This window comes from Linepithema humile, chromosome 6 (assembly GCF_040581485.1).
Source record: "Linepithema humile isolate Giens D197 chromosome 6, Lhum_UNIL_v1.0, whole genome shotgun sequence".
Lineage (NCBI taxonomy): Eukaryota > Metazoa > Arthropoda > Insecta > Hymenoptera > Formicidae > Linepithema > Linepithema humile.
Genome location: NC_090133.1, coordinates 13,822,144 through 13,838,331, shown reverse-complemented (window position 1 = coordinate 13,838,331; position 16,188 = coordinate 13,822,144). Strand labels below are relative to the sequence as shown.

The 16,188-nt window shown below is 43.9% G+C and overlaps 1 protein-coding gene and 1 long non-coding RNA gene across 5 annotated transcripts in view; one reads left to right on the top strand and one right to left on the bottom strand.

The window, feature by feature from the left end:
- LOC105674007 (uncharacterized) overlaps positions 1–16,188 on the bottom strand; it is a 39,067-nt gene that overhangs the window by 3,481 nt on the left and 19,398 nt on the right. For 2 of the 3 annotated variants that reach the window (XR_010890942.1, XR_010890943.1), the window contains exons 1-2: positions 6,498–6,620; positions 2,788–2,890 (exon numbers count right to left, since the gene is read on the bottom strand). This is a non-coding gene — a long non-coding RNA (uncharacterized lncRNA). Of the gene's footprint in view, positions 1–2,787; positions 2,891–6,497; positions 6,621–16,188 lie in introns of those variants that run through there. The other variant, XR_001101041.2, reaches the window with a different exon arrangement.
- LOC105674000 (zinc finger protein rotund-like) overlaps positions 1–16,188 on the top strand; it is a 151,342-nt gene that overhangs the window by 116,722 nt on the left and 18,432 nt on the right. The gene's annotated exons all lie outside the window — the stretch shown is intronic.

Below are 16,188 nucleotides of genomic sequence, written 5' to 3'. Positions count from 1 at the left end.
GAAAATCGTCGTCTTGAAGCGCTCTCCGCGCGACGCTCTACGGCGCGGCGTCATTGTCATTCAAACGATTTGTACGCACGGTTAAAATTAGAGTCGGCCCGGTTACGAGGCCCCTCTTTCGCGCGCGCGGAAATTTGGCCTTCCCTTTCCGAAAGCCTCCCCTGCTTCGGCGCAACCACCGAAACGGCGGCGAGCGGACGCAGCCGCCGCCGGTGTGTCCACCGTACTTAAACAAGACGGGGAGGCGCCGATACGAGACAGGAGAAAAAGGAGAGGGAAAAAAACAGCTCACGGGGGGATGAATGTGTGCGCCAGCGAGAAACTGTGCGGACCATATGCAGATCCGAAGCACAGATGCGACGTGTAACGTGCGTTCGGGAATCATTCCGACCGGTTTTTTTGCCGGACCGTGATCGCGGCTGACCCCCGTTTGACGAGCGCTCGAAACGGCGGGGAAAAAAGCAAGGGGGGAGCGGGAGGGGGGAGAGAATGGTCGCCGTTGACTCGATCCCCTTAATAAGGGTGACGTACTGACCGATCGCTATCATTAAACTCGCCGATCAATCGACCGCAGTGATTCAGTAATCTCTCGCATCGATGTCCATCGCGGTACATTGCGATATTTCGTTATTATTTCTGGCAAGGCTTTTGGCGCGCAATTTCGTAGCGTATCGGAGATACTCGGATTGATCTGCGGACGGTGATTTCATCGTGCGACATGTGTCGCAACGTAGTAAGAGCGAGAAGGACAGCCGGGTTTTCCGTCGCTAAACGTTACATCGATACATCACGTCTGATCGTATTGGCAATTTCTCACGCACGAACGCTACACTTGGCGAGGAAAAAAACGTAACGGCGAAGAGAAAGACATGCACCGCGGAGCTCAACTCGGCTCGGTGACGTTCGTCTCTCTCTCTCTCTCTCGTTTATTCCGTCATTATTGTTATTATTATTATCATTATTATTATTATTATTATTATAGGCAAACGCGCGCAGACGCGAGAGACGGGCGGCGAGGTTGCGCGTTTCCACGACACGTTCGACACGACGGAGACAATCCGCACGCCGCGATTCGATCGGTTACGGTTTTCTCGAAGACGCGAAACGACCGCGATCCACGCTCCGCTGCTTTTCGGTATATTGGAAGGTAAGGCTAGGCGACGGAATGGTCTCCACGCCGCGCTGTTTCGTGCCACGCTTGGTCGCTCCTAATCATAATGAAACGTGCCAAGGCGCCTACTTGCGCGGACGTCTTAAAAGCGATTTCTATCTGCGCGCCTGTCGGCACCGCCTGTGTCCCCCCCCCCCTCCTTTTTTTCCTCTTTTTTTCGGATTTCGCTCACGCCTTTCTTGTCGTCTGATGCATCCGCGACAAGATATCACACCGCGATACCTCGCTACAAACGATTTAGGAGTTTAAGCTGCTCAAGGCGACGAAACGATGGATAGGCGTCCTTTTATTTCTTCGATCGCCTCGAGATTTTTGCCCGCTTTCGTATATGTACGCCCCGGATGATCTTTCCAATCGTAAATATTACAATTGCTACAGTTGTTTTTGTATTGTTGATTACTAATTAAGTGGGTTAAAGTTAAAATGTTTTTGCAATGATAAATTTATGAGAAACAAGCACACGATCATTTGAGTGTTGAAATCATTTATTCCACTCGAGACATTTACATCGCAAGATTCCAAGTCAAAATTTTATAAAATTTATTATAAAAGAATTACAAATTTGCCACAAATCGCAGAAGATTCGTCTGTAATTTCAAAGAATACAAGATACGACAACTCAAAATGTTACTCGTGTATGTGCGTCAAAATAGCAGAGATATCATGCAACGATAAGTTTGAATAATGAATCTCTTGGCACGTTGCACTTTTTTGGTCGAAGGGCGCATGGCGTCCTCAAAGAGCGAAAGGTGTCCTAGCGCGAAAATGCCTCAGAAACGTGGACATATGGCAGCCGTGAGCCGAAGCGTGGCGGTTTCTTTCCGCTCGACTCGCACGGAGGGGCACGGTTCCGAAAAATCACCTTTTTTTTACCTATTTTTCTCTCTCTACCCTCTTAGGTTTGTTCCCTACGCGGCCCACGATACATCCATTCGCGCGAATAACCAGATAATTATCACACACACACACACACACACACTCGTCGGTTGGGAAAATCCGTCGGCTTCTACCACGCGTTACTCATTGTAGCAAAAGTTGCGCAAACTCTTGGCTTAAATTAGAATTTCACAGCACGCTATAGTCAGCTATAAGCGATATTCCAGGGCGATTCGGTGAATTCGCAGTTCGCAGTATTACAAATTGGGCTATCCAGTTTACGAAAAAAGAACGTTAATTCCTTGCGTCAATAAAATAATTGGGCTGAAATGTCTAATGATCTTAATTAGTTGTTTATTAATGAAGAGACGTACAGCAGAGCTAGTTTCTCGCAAAAGAAATGGTCTTTCGTAGCAAGAATTAGATTTTTTTTATTAAATAATTGATTATATTTTTTTTAATGAGAATCTACTGTTGTACAAGAATTTCTCCCATTTATTAGTTATTTCTATTTCTGGCACATGGATTGTACGATTATTTTACGGAGACAAAAAGTTATGTGTCTTTAATTAACAGACAATTAAATCATGACGATTTCCTCGTCATATAGAATTAATTATCCGCGTGTAATTTGTTATTATTTATACCGGTTAAATAGAACAAATAAATAGACATTACAAGAAAAAAGTGGAAGTTATCACATTGTGACTTGATGTATAAAATGTGACAGATTGACTAACCGCATATCCCCATTTTTGTCAGCCCTTATTAGAATCCGCCACTCTTCGTTCCTTTTTTAGTCATCCGTGTCAATATATCCAACTGTTCGTAAGTGTCGGCACGCTAAAAAAAGTGGAAGTTAGTACGACAGAGGATGGAAAAAGAGGCTTGAGAAGTAAAGTTTGGTCTTTAAAAAAAAAAGGGAGCAGGTGACATCAACAACGAGCGGCTAAAATGTGTCGTAAAAAACTTGGTTAACCGCACACAGATCGACCAAGTATCAAGTTAGGCAAGGGATGATGGAGGGAGAGAGAGGGCGAAAAAAATGAGAGTTTGAGACGAAAAGAATGAAGCAATCGAGTCATTACAACGACTCGGAAAGCAAAAACGGCCGTGGCACGCTTCTTTTTTTCTCCCCCGGTGGCGCCTAAAGCGGGACTTTTTTGGTCTTGATAGTCTGTAAAAACGTAACTGAGATCGGGAGTGAAGGACGGCTTAATGGGTTGCGAGAGGGTGAATCGGATTTAAAATTCAAAAGTCGTTCGCACTTGCGCTCACTTTAACTCGCTCTAGTAATACTTTCTTGTTCATCGGAAAGCAGTTAGCTGCGCACCGGATCACTATTCGTCCCCGGAGAACCGCGAATCTTTAATCTGATTCGCTCTTTAATTCCGCTCGTTCCTGAATGCGGAAGCAGTATTTCTTACTCCCGCTTGTCGGGGGAGGGAGCGAACGTGTATCGTGACCTAGTGAAAGACGTAAAATATGATGCTCCAGCGCTAAAGCGGAGGATGAAAAGCCGCGTTTATGGAGACATAACACGGCGCGTTTGACAAATTTCGACTTGCCATCAGCGCCGAACAAGAGGCGGCCCGCGTGTTCCATTATAACGCGAAAAGATTATCCTCGGCGAGTTTACGGGATGAGCGGGAGCGAGCGCGCCACGAAAACGCCGGGAGTCGGCGTAAAAGAAAACGATGCGTCACCTTGCACCCGGGCGGATTTTTCGGCGTCAGATCCGGGGGTGAGGAAAGCGGTTGAGGCAACAGAAGGCAACCATGTATGACGATGCGTTTTCCCCGGCGTGAACGATTCTCGGTGGGAGCGAACGAGAATCAACTGTTTAAATCGAGTGAGGAAATTCGAATAATTACGGATCGCTGAAGGATGCAGTCAGCGCGAAAGTCGACCCAAGGACGCGCCGTTTCTTCAATAACAAGGAAGAAACTCGGAAAAAAGTCGAATGCGAGAAATTTCGTGCTTTATTTTATTTGCATCGTTGATGGTGACAATTATTAATCTGCAATCTGTTATTTTATTAATTACATTAATATTACTTTTATTCAACGTAACCATCTGCGATTATAGATTTTTGCTAATGTCTACATATTATACGAAGAAGAAAATATCCACCTAGAAGCGATAAGATGTGAACGATATCGAGATCTTGTAAACCTGTTAGGCGGTCGACGAGAAGCTGACGAGATGGAGAAAAAAGTCGAAACGAAACGAAAAAAAAGACGTAACTCTATTCTCTTACGTATTCCGAGACAATCGAAAAAAAAGAGCATCAGAGGAGTTTTATGGACGGCAGAAAAAAAAAGGAGATGAGATAAAATCGCGTTAGATGCACGCGTGCGCACGCACAATGGCACGTGTGCGGCATCGCGATTAATTATCGCTATAATTATCGCCAACGTCAACGTAGGTGCATACGCGCATCCATTATGCGGTTGCATGTGCGCGTGTGCACGGGAGTTTGGCTAGACGAGCTAAAGTTCACATTCCATAAGCGATCGATCACGGGAACAGGTTTCACCTCAAGTTCGGTAAAACCTCGGCCGAAACTGGCAAAAAGTACATTCTATTCTCCAGACAAATCGATTAACATCGCGTCGCAATGATCGCCGCGCGACGGTTTTTTTTCCCCTCGTGAAATTTATGCGCCGCTACTTGCGAGCATAAGCAGGAATGGCGATTATTTTCCCTGTTTATTGTATTTTGTGCGACGGAGAAATTTTCATCGGATATATTTATGTCTTTGGCCGAAACGGATGACGTCTCTTCGCGCGTCCTTGTCGAGCGCGAACTGTTCGCTTCGACGGGACAATATTACGCAAGACGAGAAGGATAGCGGGAGAGCAGGAAGGGTGAATCAGAGCGGAAGGGTACAGATATCGTTACTTAATTATCGCCGCTTTAACCGCCGAGTGCACCCCGATTTGTCAAACGAAACGTAGAGAGGCGGTCGCGAGGCAATTTTGGGATTATTCGTTTCACGCTCTTGACTACTCGACTATCGGATCGAGTCGCGAGTGATTTTTTTTTCACGACTGTAGTTACGAAATCAGCTTGAATTTTGTTTAGCCTTTACCTTTCAGATCGGCGTTTGAAAAACGCCGATTTACGGAAAAATATACATTATGTGATATATAAAAAAAAATGTAATATCGTTGGACACGAGTGCTTCTCGAAGAAAATGATCGTTTTCTCGGGCAAAGGAAGCAATATACCCAGCGGAGCCGGTAAACAACGGATAATGACGGCAGTATCGAGCAATCGCGTACTATTATTCTGATTTATGGATGCCCGCGGACGGTTCGCGAACTCGCTACCGATTGCACGATAATTACACGCGTTCTCCGACATTCCATGATCTCGATCGGCTCGATCGATTGGCTAGCCGACCGGCCGACCGATACAGCGCTCTAGAAACGCTTCCACCGAGACGTCGCCGGCGCGCACAGACTTTTTTTTCTCTCTTTCGATCGAAAGAAAGATTACTCGTGATGGAAAAAAAATGTCGCGAAAAAAAAATTACTTGTCATCGGCTTTATTCAGGGTGCCAACGGAGTAACCCTGCATCCGTAAAATAGACGCGCTCGGTTCAGTGGCACACGGATAAATCTCGCAAAGAGTGAGAGTGAGAGAAAGAGAGAAGCTTCGGAGAGGGAGGGAAGCGGAGAGGAAGGAGACACGAGCGAACGATGAAGATGGAGTGATCGCGGCATGGCTCGAAAGAGCGGTGGAGACAAAGAGGGAGAGAAGAGAGGGAGAGAGAGAGAGAGAGAGAGAAAGAGAGAGAGAGAGAGAGAGACGGCGAGTGCGCGCGTGAACCAGAGACGGTGGTACGGAGGACGCGATGTACCCGCTTAATTATCCCTCCGTGCCTCTCTCACGTATGCGCCTAGCCTGCCTCTCGGTCGCTCCACCACCGTCGTCGTCGTCGTCGTCGTCGTCGCCGTCGTCGTCGTCGCCGTCGTCGTCGTAGGGAGAGAAGCGGAGGCAAACCGTTGGTGGGGGGGATCGGCTGTACGCGCGATGGTCGCGGGAGTGAGAGAGACGGTGCGCCGTCTCGTAGCGCGCTTCGGCTTAGCCGGCGGCTTGGTGAGAGAGAACTCTGGTGGGGGTAGTGCACGCTCCGGCCGCTCCGAGGGCCGCCACGACGGCGCAAAACATTTAGTCGGCAAAAAGTAGCCAAGGGGTGAACATCACCCTGAGGTACGCACCAGCGGAGCGCACGCACAGCCAAACGAGAAACGGAGTATCGCGGCTGTAGGAGCCGTCGCGTCGCCGTCGCCGTCGGCGCTCCAATTTCTTAGCGCGTTTCGCCTTCCACGTCGCTGACAGAGAGAAAGAGAGAGAGAGAGAGAGAGGGAGGGCGGGAGGGATAGAGAGAGAGAGAGAGAGAGAGAAAGAACAATATTCAAAAGCGGAGCGTACACATCACCTTGTCACAGATCAGCATTTTTGTTTCCACAAGTAAGCCGGTGCGAAATCGCTGTTGCTCGCGGAAACCGCGCGAACACGCGGCGACGGCGCCAACACCAACGACGAGAGTGAACATCCTTCGTGAGTGAATTCTTTTTCTCCGGGTTCTCTTTCTCGAAAACCCTCTCTCGGTCTCCCGGTTGATTCCGCCAATCGAATTTCCGTCCGCGCGACGCGCGTGCCACCGCGCGAGGTGTGCGCGATCGAGAAGGATGAGCGGGACCACCGTCGCGAATCGCGCGAGGAATCGATGAGTCCCCGCGCCGCCGTCCGCGCCGAGAGACCGCCGTCGTTCCGCCGAAGATCCTGCCGAAAGATCGGCAATTATGAGTTGCGAGATCGCGCCGAGGCGCGACGTCGAGCAAGGTCGTAGCAGCTGAGACTTTCAAAGTGCGGGACACATCAAGGTCAGTCCCGCGCGTTTCTACGCGCGTGTCCTGTGCCGCCGGACGATCACCGCAACGGCAACAACAACGACGACGACGACGACGACGACGACGACGACGACGAGGAGGAGGAAGAGGCGGAGGATCGCGACCACGAGGAGGTGGCCGAAAACGCGGGAGTGGAGGCCCGTAGTAGTAGTGCCGCGCGACTGCCGCGGCCGAGGGACCGGGTGCGATCGGCATGGAGGTGCGCGCGATGGAGTACCGGCCCGTGGTGCCGCCGGGGGTGATGCCCACCGGACTCCACCAGGACTATCACGCCGCTATCCCGGACCTCAGTCCGCCGAGGAGTCAGGGCTCCTCCACCGGCGGCGCTTCCTCGATCGGCGACTACGCGCCGCGAATGTACACGCCGCCCACGCCACCCACGCCGCACGAGGACGAGAAGGTAAACGAGAACGTGAATAATCGGACGGGTATTTTGATTCGCGTCGCAAATTTACCGAGAGCGCTCCGCGTTTGCTGACGATACCTGTTGTTTCGGCCGAATTCACTCCCCGCAATGTGCTCAGCCGCGCGCGTCTACGCGAATCTTTTCGCAAATGCAGCCGTGTAAGTGGTACAACTTTGGAAAAGAATAACATTTTCACTAGGACGGCGGACCGAAACCGAAACGTAATAATGGTCTCTCACTTTTTCAACAACTTGGCAAGATTGATGCAAATGTAATTTCCTCAACTTTTCAGATTAATTCTCTCGCGTTCTTCAAAGAGTGCTAAGCCACTGTTGCGCCGCGCGACTTCCTCGACTTATCTATGTCGTTTGGACCCCTCTTATTTATTTATATTTAGCGTTCAGAACTGGAGGTTACGGGCGCGAGGTGTGATCGCGATAAAATTAAACTTATTTTACGCTCAGGGTTAATATTTGATTATAACGCTCGCGATGTAGCAAAAGGAAGTATGTTTGGGAAGAAAAATAGAGTACGATTTATATCCATGAGACGAGCCATCTCTTTTTACGTGTATAAAATAACGAATAAGTAAATTTGTTTATCCATTTATCTTTTTGCTCGGCATTAAGGAGGAAATTGCGCACGCGAAAGTAGATATCCTCACCAGCGTGATACTAAAAATCTAAACAAAGTAATAACATATAATTATTGCGGTGTAAATTTCGTATATAGATTCAAGCCGAATGTTAATTACTTATCTAATCAACATTCTTGTAGTCTTATTAAAATACTGCAATATCTATAAAGGAGTTTTTAGATTTTAAATAAATACGCGAGGATGTGTTAATGGTGTCGATATGCGTTCCATCCAAATATGTGAAATAAAAAAGTTGATAATAAATATCAAATGAGCTGACGTAACTTTTTCCAACTATTTCCTACTAATACAAGATGACATTACAAAACTCACATATTGCGCTCAGAATTTTTGAAATAATGTAACCTTCGATTCTTTGATAATAAATGAATAATTCATATTACTATGACTGATATTAACGGACAACTTAAAAAAAAAAAAAAAAAAACACTTTCTGACATATCTTCGACACTTGAGAAAAGAGACATCGATCTACATCTATCAAATTTAAATATAAAATTTGCAAAAATTGATTGTTAAATTATGTGAGAAAGTTGTGAATACTTAAATGTATGAATATAAAAGTGACACATTTGAATCGTATCATCGTTGAAACACGCGTTAGTAACAATGGAAAATGAATTGGCGATTCATCGACATTTGTCAATTACTCGCGACAATAAGTACAGGGCAGGCTCGGCCGTGAAGTCGATGTCAACCGGGAATTTTCAACGTGATGCTCATTATTTGATCACGTGCATGGAAAATCACGAAATTTTATCGGACCGCGATACTACCGATGGGGTCGAAGGCGAGCAGTCAAACGTCCGTACTGAGAAAAAGATCTGTTTTAAATTTAAATAAACTAGATAAAATACATATTAAGTAAAAGTCACAAATTGCATAATTATTGCATTAAAATAAAGAAAGCTCGAATTGTTATATATCATATTTTAATTATACTGCTTAATATTTGTTTAGGATAATTTATCTGTTTTTTTTCTTGTATAAAATGGCGAGATAATAGGAATTTATATCTAAAATGATATGATATAATTGTTATCAGATTTCAAAATTATACTCGTGATTTGTAATGAAATGTAATCGTAAGAATGATTATCTTAATTCTGAAAATTGTCCTAATTGTCAGAATTTTAGACAATTTAGTTCAACATTATTTCTGTTCTTTTCCTTCCCCTGTTTCTCTTTGGAATTTGAGTTGTAATAAAAAAAATGTTCAAAAAATCTTATATACCGAATCTTATCCAATTATCATTTAAGATTATTAAATAAAATTTTAGAAACACAATAAAGACTGTTCATGGAAAGTCATAAAAATTAAATCGACAAGCTCTTTAGAAATTCAGTCATTATGTCTTAATATTTAACAAAACTAAAATGTGAAAATTTATTATAGACAATTATAATAAATTGTAAGCGCTGACAATTAAAATGGTGACTGTATATAATATGAATTCGCATAAATACAAATATTCATCAAATATTCATATACAATCCGAAATAATTTAAAGCTGTTAATTTTTAATGAGTAGGAAAATAAATATTTCATCAACCTCTTTTATTTTGCAATTAGATATTGTAATAATGTTACGAAATTCTTTTTCAACGACTTCAGGTCGTTCAAACTTAGTCCTTTAATTCCCGCTGAAAGGACTAGTAGGAACGCTCGTCGGTGAAGCAACGCGACGCCAAAGCGCTCGCACTCTCGAAATGTATTTCATCTAACTTGACCGCGCGTTGCATAACCACACGCGGACAATTACTATATTTATGCTCAATAAAAAAAGAAATTGACACGATAAAGGAGAGTCTTGAAGCGGACGATATTTGCGAGCTTAGTCCTCGACAATTCGTAAAAAGTCAATTCGCACTTAACTTTATCTTCTTTCTATAAATTTCACAATGCCGCAATTGTGAGCGTGAATCTCGTAAAAGGACACGGGATGTTCGACATCCGAATTAGATATTCTTACTTTGAAAATGCACGCGGTTGCGCGATGGAGTCTCGCACGGCAGGCCTGAGAGAGATCAAATTATCACGCCGAAGTCATGAATAAATGTAAATCGGTGTAGTGTGATCTCGGTTAGTTCTTTGGAGCTTCGTCGCGGACTTGTGAGAAGAATTATAAGAATTCATCTAAGAAAAGAAGTGTATTTGTGATACACATTTTGTCAAATTTCGCAGATCTATTATTATATATTATTGCAGATGTTAGGATAAAAGCTATGCAAATAACTCAAAATCGTGAAGGAATAACGTAAAAATAATAAAAGTTGATTTAAAATTAACAATGATAGATTTTGCTCAAGATTTTGCTTTTATTCGATTTATTAATTTAGCTTCCTTAAAATTCAATCCAAATATTGATTTTTTAATACAAACTTTATATTTTTTTTCTTCTCAATTTTGGTTGAAAAAAGATTCCACTTTAGCTTAGCTCAAGAATCTGTGGATGATGAAATATGCGAGAAGAAATAGAAGAATTTTAACGAATATATATATATATATATATATATAAATAAGCGAAACGCGATAGAGAAGTCGTAGGGAAATCAGCTTCAATCGATCCTGATCGATCCGTTTTTGCTTCGTAAGGACGCGATACTCGTCCCAGATACTCGTATGATGCGACGGGGAGAGGATTCCGTGAAGCCGCCTGTCTTAAGGACGCTTTCACAGTGCGCAATTTTCCAGAACCTTACGACAATAACGCTGTCACAATAAGGGCTTCTCCGAGGCGCGCGGCCCACTGGAAAACGAAAAAGATAATCTTCTCGGGGGTACAGAAATAAACGATACGATCGACTCCCCGTGTATCGAAGCATCTCCTTTCCTTTTTCCTTCCCATTCTTTCGCTCTCTTCGTCTCGCTCTCTTGCTCTCCTCCTCGCTCCTCATCTTTCATTCGATGGTGGGGGCGAATCCTGAATGGCCGGTGAGGAAGAAGCGTACCGCGGATTGAAAAGGGACGGCAGGGAAGCGGGAAGTTGGAATCGGCGGGGCAGGAGGAGGGGGAGGGGGATAGAGAGCGGGAGCTCTATACTTTCTTTCGTATTCGGCGAGTAATTCCATTTGTGCGTCACTGAGATTCTGAAACTTGACCTGTTAAAAAGTCTTTCTGTAGCGGCTCTTGTTCACCGAGCTGCGAACGTCGTCTTGTAGGAAAGCACCTTTGGGAATCTTCGATTCTCATGGAATCATTTGGACAATTGACGAAATATTGTGGCAGATTCGATCGTTCCTTCGATCGTTTTTACGGAATCAGATTTGATTTTTCCACGATCTGCTTTAAAATAATATTCGACCGCGTGGAGGAATATATTGAATTTTCCTCCTGGTTCTGCGCGCGGTGCTTTGTCCAAATACTCAGTATTTCATTTCACACGTTACGTTAAAAATGTCTTACGTAAAAAATGTTACACGTTACATTTTGCGCTGTTAGATAGAAACAGCGTCCTACACTTTTTACCGAGTTTTTACGGCGAAAGTTGCGGCGAAACGAGAGGAAGACCGCGAAAAGAATTATCATTAATTCACTTCCGTATTTTGTTTTAATAACTCTTTCGTCACACCGGGATAGTCTCGTTTCGTTTGTGCGCCGACGAGATCGCGATGCACTGGAAAAGGTCCTTTTGTTTCGAATGCACGTCGCCCGCTTCGTAGAAAATTGCAGAGAAACTCGGGGAGAAACGGAACGAAGCGCAACGTAGTGCTTTGCACAATGGAAAAAAATAACGAAACCCGCGCAAATCGACAAGAGAATTAATTCTGGTAACGAGTGCCCAGGGAGAGCGATTTTTGGAAGTTCCATGCAAATTACTTCTATCGTTTCTTCACGCTGTCGCGTCAAATACTTTGGTGGAATTGAAAATTGTTCGCATCACACCAACAACTTGGAGAGACTTTATATTAATTATTTACTCCTTTTATTGAAGAACGATGATTTCGTCAATTTATTCATACTTTGTCCTGTCTTCGTTTCACTCTAAATGTGTGCTTTAAGTGTAAATTGATACATTAATTATTCAGTTATCTCGAGTTATTTTGGAGATAATGAGCTACTATCACATTAAATTGTGCAGGTTTGACCGAAAAGCAAGTCTCGCTTCTGCTCGAGCAGCCTTTAATAGAAAATAAAGATTTGTAGTATATATTATAAGCGCAAGACCCTTTTCTTCTCTGATGGCACAGGATACCATATTTCTCCTACGGAAGTTATAAAAAAGCGTCATGTTGGACGAGGTTGGAATAGCAGAACCCACACGCGCGTTTCTATTTTTAGTATTAAACTACTTACGAAAAAAAAAAAAATTGTACCTAAGAGGAGGAGAGAAGAAAGGACAATTTCTTTCTTTACTCTTGTCGACCTTGATAAAAAGAGAAGGGAGCGTTTTCATAATATTATGAAAACTGCATTCTTATACTAGAAGTTGTTTTCGCCATAAAATGTAAACTACTTAGAATTTGCAGTAAAATGTCATTCAAAAAATTCATCTCAATTCTCCACCGGATTTTGGACACATTTATTTCGGAATACAAGAACGACGAGAGAAATATTAATCAAATATGCTAAATGAATAATGCAATTAATACTTTTCAGATTACTCTCACACTGATATGAATCTTGCACTCTTGCTCTTTTTTTGCAATGCAAATGAAAAGGAAAAAAAAATACTCAGTTTGTATAATGAAGAGTTAAAGTTGTATATTGCGATTAGATGTATATATAATTCCCGCGCGTATTTTGTAAGATAAAGTTTATTGCTACAAGCAGACTGCATAACTTTAATTAGAATGATGTCCGGACGAAAATCATACGCGCGAATAAACTTGAGATTCAGCTGGCCAAACATCCCGTTTACGCAGGTATACGTGCTTTACTTCCGCGTATATGCATGCGAAACTTATTGTATGTATAACATACATTTCAGTACGCAGACAGATGCATGCGGATATTATGTCGTATTTACACTAAGTGCGTGCGCGTTACATTGTATTTATTTATCCGCTAGTTTCAGGTAAATACGTAGCACTTTTTATATTTCAAATATACCTCGGATTTGATTTCTTTTAACGCGCTCGAGTGTAAGAGTGTGAAAACGTTGGTCTTCACAATGAAATTTTCGCCGGAAGATTTTCTTATTTCTCGATACAGCATTTTTGTACGATGCTTTTCTCACTCGAATGCAATCCACGGTAATTTTCTGCCGCCGGTAACTCGCGCAACGTCTATCGTTGGAGGAAAATACGGTTGGTCAGAGACACCCTGTACACACGTATATACGCACAAAGGGTGGGACCGGTGACGTAAAAGAACCCGGGCGCTCCGAAACACGAGGCTAGCCTTCTGCCGTGCCGCTTCAGCTTTCATTAAGGAATCGTTAGCGCCGTCGCTCTCGTCGACATCCTCCTGCTCTCCTCGGTTCGCCTCCTCTCTCGCCTCTTTTTCCCCTCTTCTCCGCCTCCTCCTTCTCCGCCTCCGAACGAATATCGGTGCTCCGCTTTTTCGTTTTATCTTCGTGCTGTTCGGCGTCGCGTCTCTCGCTCCTTTCCCCCTTTATAATTTTCTCTATCTCTCTTGTTTCGTACGGAAAATCGAACCGTGTCGGCTGCATTGGGAATTTTTGTGCATTAAGATATTGAAGGAGGGCGATCCGGAAACGGCCGATTCTTATCGTCGATTTAATCGACTTTTGTGTACTTTCTTCGACTTTGACATTAAAGAACTGAAACTTTAATCCTCATTAAGGAAAATATCTGATTTGTTTCGTCCCGTCCGTTTGATGGCGATTTTTAATTATCCACGATTGACGTTTATACGTGCTTTACCGGCGACCTCGAAAAAAAGAAAAAGAAAAAAAAACGCTAGATGCACTCGTGTGCACCTTTCGAAGAGCGCAGATGGCCGCCGCATCTAGCCTTTTTAGGGTGTGCGTGTACGCGTACACGCCAGCTATTCCTAATGGAAAAAATCCTTCCCTAGAAGCACACCCCGCTGCCATAGTTATCATAGCCAGGGGATACCATCCCGATTGCAGCCGGATGAACCCCCATCCCCGACGATGCACACGCACCACCACAAGAGAGAGTGGACCCCGTTATGCGTCAAGTATGGCGGCTTTATCAGAAAAATCTGTATCTCTCCTCTACACAAGCGAGCTCTAAGGGCGATATTTTTATAAACGCATCATGACCTATTGCACATTATCGTGAACTATTTCATCTTTCTCGTCACAGAGAAAAACTAGCTGATCAGCATCGCTAATGCGCGCCAATGGGCGATTCGATAATCGAACCGAGTGGACAAAAGTTTCTCCAAATGTGTCGATCGAGACGGGGAGAGGATTGCATTTCCGCGGAAGTTAATCAGAGTAGGAAATATGCCTCCTTCTCCTCCTCCTCCTTCGCATTTCAATCACTGGTCGATGCGAACTCGGGCGAGGCTGCGTTTATGACGGGCAATTGTTGCGGGCGAGTAGCAACATTCCTCTGAGCCGCGCGCGCGGACCGCTCGCTACCGCGGAAACACGGAGCGGAAAAATGATCGCGCCTCCTTTTGCTCGTGCTTCTTCTGCGCGTTCCATTCATCGCGTATCAATTTCCTCTGCTTTTTCCTTACGCTCATCTCATGCCCGACCACTCGTTCCCGGTCAGATGCCTTGGGCAGTTTTTATTTCAGACTCCGCTGACGAGTCTGGCTCGCATCGTCTATCCAGAGACCACATGAGAGTACACCTCACGTCCATAAACAACACGTTACACTTCGCTCGATGCACTTCTTTTTTCTCTCTTTTTCCATCCCCCTCCCCCTCCCCCTCCCCCCTCTCTCTCTCTCTCTCTCTCTCCACGTAATTGTTCGCGAGTCGCAATACTTTTCGCTTTTGCGTAGCGCGAGCCATTTCGTCACTCAGACAAGCGAGAACGGTATTTTTCCGACGGTATTACGACATTTTCGCATTTTCTGACGCGGTGAGGCATATTACGCGAATCGAAAGTGAGCTTTGCAAGTAGAAATTCAGAAATTCTGTCGAAAACTGTACCTTTATTCGAACAATGTTTGTAATGTTTAATGAAATGCGTAGAATTTATAGCAATTAAATCCACTCGCGTTCATTTCGCCACTGCGCTAATAAAATACTATTTGGCGCGGAAGAACTGCTTTGTGCTTTATAAAGCGTTTTATTTCATAGAATCGTCGTATTTGAATAAAACACTGAAACTCTAGGGAAAAAGTAACGTCCTCCACACATTGATCTCTCCTCTCCTCTTACTAATTACTCTTTCTCTTGTAGCGCGAGCGCTACCGCTCGGTTTTTGTTCGCGTCTCGAGGCTAAAACGATTCTGAAACCGTTCCTAGTAACCATGGTCTACGTTAATGAATGGCAGGAATGAAGAGAATGAACCGTTGCGTCTGTTTCGAATTGCTTCTAACAGGAATTGGATCGTGGCATTATTCTTTTGTAGGAAGACATTGATTCCGCGAAATTTGCACTCACAATCACCGCAATCATCTCGATAAACAATTATTATCGGTAAATTAGAAAAAAAGCATTGCTACATTAATGTTTTGTTCAATATGTACGGGAAGAACAAAACGATATCGTATACACAGTAGTAGCGAGTGAAAGGCGTACTTGAAAATTCTAAAGTCCAAAGTCAAGTTTTCTTTTCGGAAGAAAAAAATATTATTGATGAAGTTTGTTGCGATGTCTTCTTTTTCTGAACTAATCAGACGTTGATTTCGAATCTCAATTAAAATCCCATCAGTTTTTGTCAATTTTCACGAATTATGTGGAGAGATAATTCGATGAATGATTAAGCATCATAGCGGAATTGGCAGAAACATCCTAGATACGCAATCGAATATTTTTATGGATTTCCGGTCAGGTATTGTTTAATGAATTCCAATGTAACGTGTAATTAGTTGCAAAACACTAATCATCGGTCAGCGGTAAAATCAAGCCGCAAAAGGCCTCCCCGATCCTACTGATTACAAAGCCATTTTGTCGAATTGTAAATTCGCGGCTCTAATGTGATCTCCGCCGATTATGAGAGTTGCGTATAAATGACTAGTTTAGTATGACTAGTTTGGAGTTTATGCGCCCGGTGGTCTCAACAAGCGCGGTCGCGTGTTTAATGAATAGCGGCTTC